Source organism: Drosophila virilis, unplaced genomic scaffold (assembly GCF_030788295.1).
Source record: "Drosophila virilis strain 15010-1051.87 unplaced genomic scaffold, Dvir_AGI_RSII-ME tig00001625, whole genome shotgun sequence".
NCBI classification, from domain to species: domain Eukaryota; kingdom Metazoa; phylum Arthropoda; class Insecta; order Diptera; family Drosophilidae; genus Drosophila; species Drosophila virilis.
The window spans coordinates 422,950-429,281 of record NW_027212850.1 but is presented as its reverse complement, the minus strand read 5'-3'; the positions used below and the strand labels follow the sequence as shown (position 1 = coordinate 429,281).

Sequence of the window (6,332 nt, the reverse complement as noted above, 5' to 3'; positions counted from 1 at the left end):
TGATATCACATACCCGTGTACTCATCAATGCGGACGTTGTGAAGCTTATTCTATTATACACTAGTCCTCTACACCCTTCTCGTCTAGAACGCTATGCAACGTTAGTGTTCGGCCAATCAATTGCATCTGAATTGTTCAAAGTATAGGTTTATGACATTTAATCGTACTACACAGTATATTTTCATATAATCAACAATTCCCCTTTGCAACGTATACAAACAGTTAAGGATCTTGGCGTTCTTTCTGATTCTTAACTCTTTTTCAATCTTAATATAGATACGATCGTTAATGAGTCAAAAGGTGTATTCATTAAAAGATGGTCATAAGAGTTTAACGATCTTTTCATACCGAAACTTCTGTACAGCTCTCTTGTTCGCCCTATCCTTGAATATAGTTCTTGTATTTGGTCTCCGCAGTATTGAAACTGTTCAGAAGCAATTTCTGCTTTTTGCCTTACGAGGATTAAATTGGGACCATAACCTTCGGTTGTCATCCTACTCCACCATGCTTCTTCTTCTTAACCTTCCGTCGTTAACCAACAGTAGGATAATTATCGATGTCTTTCTACATAAATTAATTTTTGGCGATGTAGTTAGATTCTCCTTTTCTGCTAGGGCGTGTTCAATTCTCTGTTCCGGTTAGATCAACCAGATATTATCGCGCCTTATTCCTAGCTACGTGCAAAACAGAATGCGCTATGCACAATCCTTTTCGTGTGTTATTGAAAAATTATAATATTATTATAGTAAATACTCTATACAGAATTAGCTGTGAAAGGGGCACAGCTGGCCGGACTGGCAAATAAAACACTTCCATTGCTCGGTGATGCTATTGGAAAATTGTGTTTCCTAACTAGGCTCTTAGCATTTAATTTTATTATCTATTGTATGTTTAACCCATTAAATAATGAGGAAGATACTCGTTTTGTCGACCATTAATAAATAAATAAAACATATAAAGAGACTGGATCCGACCGCCCTGACGACTCTGCACTTGTCGTTCTGGTGCCAACACTTTGCGTTGTGGCATTTTGCGAACTAATTGAGGATGAAGTTACACTTGAATATCTCCTGTCCAGGTAATTTAACTATTTCTTGGAATTTAAAGTTCTAACGTCTGGTCGCTTTCAAATAGAATGTATACATGGTGTGCTGAATTTTGTAGTTTGCGCCGTGTAAACACGTATTGGCCAAACATTGCGAAGTAATGTGACGTTGCGATACTGCTATGTAAAACGCTACATAGTGATATCTGTATTTCGGACAGCTGCTCATCCCATCGCGCATGAATGTCGGCAATGTTGATTACCACCCGCACAGATAATTTGTGTCAGCACTAAATATCTCCGATAACAAAATAGTAGAGTTATTTAGCTGTAATTAACAATTTAATTTTTTAAGATAATATTCTCAAACTTAATAATAATGACAATAATTAATTAAGGGAAGCAGAATATGCAGTGACTGCACTGTACCTTGGAGTGCATTTGGGAGAAAATTTGGTTTAGCGCATTCTCCGACTGGGAGTCGTTAAGCTGAGCAAGACTCCGTGGAACAACCGATGAGACACGTCAGAAAGTACGGAAAGAATCGACTGTGCCAGGATGACCGCAAGTTGAAAAATTTGACCATAAAATATGCGTACCCGCTGAGAACATCGTGCCCATACTAGACAGAGAGATATGCATAAGCGCATAGATTTAAAGCATGCTTTCTGGCATATAGAGCTCAAGAACCACGAATACACAGCATTCCCCATACCTGGCAGGCCTCTTTATCAGTTCAGAATGATGCTATTTGGGCTATGCAACGCAGCTTAGAGATTATGCTTGTACTTGGATAAGTTGCTTATCATCTCCAGGACGTTTGATAATCACTGCTGAAGAATGTCAGCGATTGCCTGAAAGAAGCGGACTTAACTATTGGGTAACAAAAATCGAAATTCGGCTTCAAATACCTGCTATATTTGGGGTACATTATAGGAGAAGGAAGATGAAAGCAATACTGTAGATCACACTAGGTAGCTGCGAAACTTTTTAGGCGGGATGGTACAGAAGATTCATCCAAGACTTTTCTTTATTGACTGCACCCCTGACAGAGTGTTTGGGTGATAAAGGCCCTGAAAATGAGTAAAGCATATATAATAGCAAGAGCTTCAAGCTCAAAGCTATGATATCTGGACACAGCAGCAGTTGGCAGAACAAAAGGCTTCCGGATGTATTATCTATCATCTTGACGTTGCACTAATACAGCACCGATACCGAGTGCAGGGAAAGGAAGGCTCTTCTTATCTGTCAGACGTCTATCTATGCTGGCAAATAAAAACACTGAACGGCGGAAGTACGAAGAAAGCCAATGTGTATATGATTATGAGATATAGGATACTTTCTTAGCGCCTCCAATAGGAATCATTTGGGCTATTCCGTTTTTATTAACTCTATATCACAAGAATTTACATAAATTTTTTAAAAAATATACTGTTGCGGGTCAAATTAAGTTATCGATTGTTTAGTATTAATTATATTCTGAAAGTATGCATTTTTGCCCTCTGAATGTAATGGCCCACTGTATTTGGCTTGTTGCCGCCATTTGTGATTTCGAAGGCTTTCTAAGTTCTAACCTATGTAATCAGTTCAGAATAAAACACTTGCACTAGCCCGTTTTGCATTAAGCTGTCTCTATTAACATCGGAGTAACATGGCCGGGGCCTTGCCGTGTTCAAATTGCAACTCCACCTTCGTTTGCCACTTGACATGATCTTTTATTGGCAGTTTTTATTGTAATAAACTGCAAAGGCGACTTGCGCTAGAGACAAGACGTGGTATACCTTTGGAGTTACGGTGTGTGTACATAGACACACAGCACAGGCAGGGCCTCCCAGTTATAGAGTCAATATTGGTACGCAGCCAGCGTAAAATATAGTAGAAACTATCTCCGAGCTGCGTAAGATGACACACCGGTCACCTAGGAACAGCCCATGCTTAAACGATGGCCAGGAGATAACAGCCGAAGCGGATAATATATAATAAATCACAATTGCAAGTTTCCCCTGTTAGCGCACTACAAAGACCCAGCACCGTGGATGTGGGCACAAGCGTACAACCTGCCGTCACTATGGCCGCGGGAGCCAGTGCACAAGCCAGCATATTGACAGGAGCGCCAAGCCCAAGTACGCAACTTTCAAGTACGCAAGTCATGGATTTGATGAAAGGAGTTGCTGCGCTAAAGCACGAGTTACAGAGATCAAAAACTGGTCAAGCACATGTGAGTACAGTTACTGATCCCGTTAAGTTTAGTAATGCTGGCACGAGTGGTACAGCTAACCTGCCGCCATCTTTGATAGGAGCTTTGAGTGGATAGCCATCGTAGAGTGGAAGTTTGAGTGAAACTGCAATTTTGAGTGGAAGTGCCATTTTGAGCATGTCGCCATCTTTGAGAACACAGTTGCACACACTAGAACGGGCTACAGTTATGGATAACTGTTCTACAACATTAAGCCGCTCGACGCCATATTGGTCTGCAAGCATTGCACAGTCAACGCTCAGCTACACTCCGGCACAGGAGAACCAACAAGCGATAATTTTGGAGTCAATGCAGACAACTGGGAACTTCGCATGGACGACTCCCAGGAACGATGTATGCCTGCCACGAAAATTACCAGATCTCCCCGAGTTTGAAGGCCAACCTAATGATTGGCCTATATTCTGCTGCGCGTTCACAGAAATAACGTTGGCGTACAACTGTACGAATTTCGAGAACAACCAGCGATTGTTGAAGGAACTCAAAGGCGAAGCACGTGATACGGTGAAGTCGCTGCTCATACATCCCAGGAATGTGAACAACGTAATGGAATAATTATGTTTCAGATATGGCCGCCTAGAAAAGCTAATACACAGCCAGCTAATTAGTATTCGAGAGGTGCAGGCAATTTAGGAGCACAACATAGCTAAAATCGTGCCATATGCTACACGCGTGAGTAACCTTGCCGCCTTTCTAAAATCGGCTAACGGGGAGCAGCATTTAGCGAATCCTACACTGATGGAGGATTTGGTCTCTAAGCTACCATCAAGCTGGAGAGTGGAAATGAGCCAGGTAGGCAGCTACGATTAGGCCTTTCCTGACTGTCGTACATTTTAGCGCATTGTTAATGGACTACGCCAATGTGGTATGTACGATTGTGGACGTCGATAGTAAGGAGCAAAGGCGTAGAGTGCTGCATGCCAGCACTGACCAGAATAATGAAGGGCGTCACCGAGGTCGCACCAAACAGTGTCCAATCTGTAATGGACAACACGCAGGGACTGCAACGAATTTAACATCGACTCTCCGCTAAGAGTGGTGGACATTCTTTAAAAGGCACCGGCCTTGTTTCTCGAGTCTACGCAATAGGGTCAACGAATGCCAAGTTAATGGATGCCGGAAGAGACATCATCGATTTTTACATGATCATGATGCCATGAGTAACAATGCACCGCAGCTAGCAGGTGAAAGTTTGATGAATACTGTACGCATGCCGCATCCAGCGGATCCTCACACAAGGGCACCGCAGGCAGTGGATGCTCAATCGACGCAACAAAGGAATTTAAGTTTTGTCGATTCGGATGAAGAACGCCTACTATTCCACATATTGCCAGTGGGGCGGTACCAAAACTTCTGATTGGACTTAACCATGCGCATCTAGAACTGCCAATGCAAACAGAAAGATTTGCACCACAGAAACCATATGCCGCAGCCACCGAACTTGGATGGGTGGTTTTTGGGCCGGTAAGAGGTCAACCGACGGCAACGTCATCAAAGTCATGCCTCCTAACAGTGTCGCAGGTGGATGCAATCCAAAAGATGGTAAACGACTATTTTGATATCGAAAACTTTGGTGTGAAGCTTACGCCACCAGTCGCAGCCAGCGACGATGCACGAGCACAGAAGATACCGAAGACACCACGGTGAAAATAGGAGAACGTTACCAGACAGGTTTATTATGGAACCGTGATAATGTTAAGTTGCCACGAAGCTATGATATACCATACAAGAATTGATCAACATTGAGAGAAAGATGAAGCGTAACGATCGGGCTAAACAAGCGTATATGCAAATTGTGGACGAATATGTTCCGGATAAGTACGACGATTAAAGAAGCATGAAAATCGCTTTAACCAACAGCAATAAATTTTGGTATCTTCTGCACTTTGGAGTTAAAAAACCAAATAAGCCCGGTAAGATAAGACTGGTGTTCGACGCGGCAACAAAGGTTGGTGATATTTAATTTAATTCGGCATTATCCAAGGGGCCGCAACACTATAAGTCGCTGCCGGCTGCTCTCTTCCATTTTCAGGAAGGTGCCGTTGGCGTTTGTAGAGACATCCGAGAGATGTTCTATCAATATTAATTCGACTGCATGATAGATGTGCCCAGCGATTCCTATAACGAAACGGCGATGATCGCCGGAATGACGTTTGGAGCAGTATGCTCGCCAAGCGCCGCGCACTATGTGAAGACCATGAATGCCCTGCTGTTTCAGGATTCTGATCCTCGCGCAGCTAAAGCTATTTCTGAATGCCACTATGTGGACGATAATGTGAATTGTTTGTGATTGTTTGTGAAGGCGACGGCATCACCATATCATCAAGAATAAGAGAAATACATTCAAATGCTGGATTTGAGTTGTGCCAGTTTACTTCCATATCGCCTACTGTTGCTGATGCGCTAGTCCAACATGGGGCTACCAGGAGCATCGGATAGGGCGAAGCTGAAGAAAAGATTCTGGGCATGTGTTGGCAACCAGCCATGGTCGATTTAAAATTCAACATGAAGTACCACAAACTACCCCGATATGTGCTTAATTTGGAGCGAGTTTGTACGAAGAGGCAATTCTTGAGCTTGATCCTGTCAACATTCTATCGTCTGGTATATCTAAGCTGCGTCATGATAACCGGTAAGTTACTAATGCGTGAGATATGGCGACGAAATGTGCAATGGGATGAACCCTTACCAGATGAGATCGCCCGTACCTTTAGCAAATAACTTCAGGATATGAACAACTAGAAGGGATTTCGGAGCTCGCGCCATTACTTCGGCCAAACACCTGTGACTTACTTGAGGGTCACCTACGACAACAACGACGTGCGAGTATGCTTCGTAGGTGCCAAGACGAAGTGTGCCCCAAGTGCTGGTGCCTTACTTGGATGACAATGGAGTCTTGCGTGGATCGACGCCGCACTGTGTATACCGCATAGCGCGAGAAGGCCAATAATCTTGTCACACCGGCACGCACTGACGGAACGGATTGTGTATCACTACCATGTGAAAATAAAGCATCAAAACGTGGATGCAACG

The 6,332-nt window shown here is 43.2% G+C and overlaps 1 long non-coding RNA gene across 1 annotated transcript; it reads left to right on the top strand.

The window, feature by feature from the left end:
* Nucleotides 1-917: 917 nt before the first annotated feature.
* LOC138911573 (uncharacterized) lies at nucleotides 918-5,341 on the top strand. The gene is made up of 5 exons (XR_011417316.1): nucleotides 918-1,078; nucleotides 1,135-1,925; nucleotides 1,982-3,263; nucleotides 3,343-3,803; nucleotides 3,866-5,341. It is a non-coding gene; the product is annotated as an uncharacterized lncRNA (long non-coding RNA).
* Nucleotides 5,342-6,332: the final 991 nt, after the last annotated feature.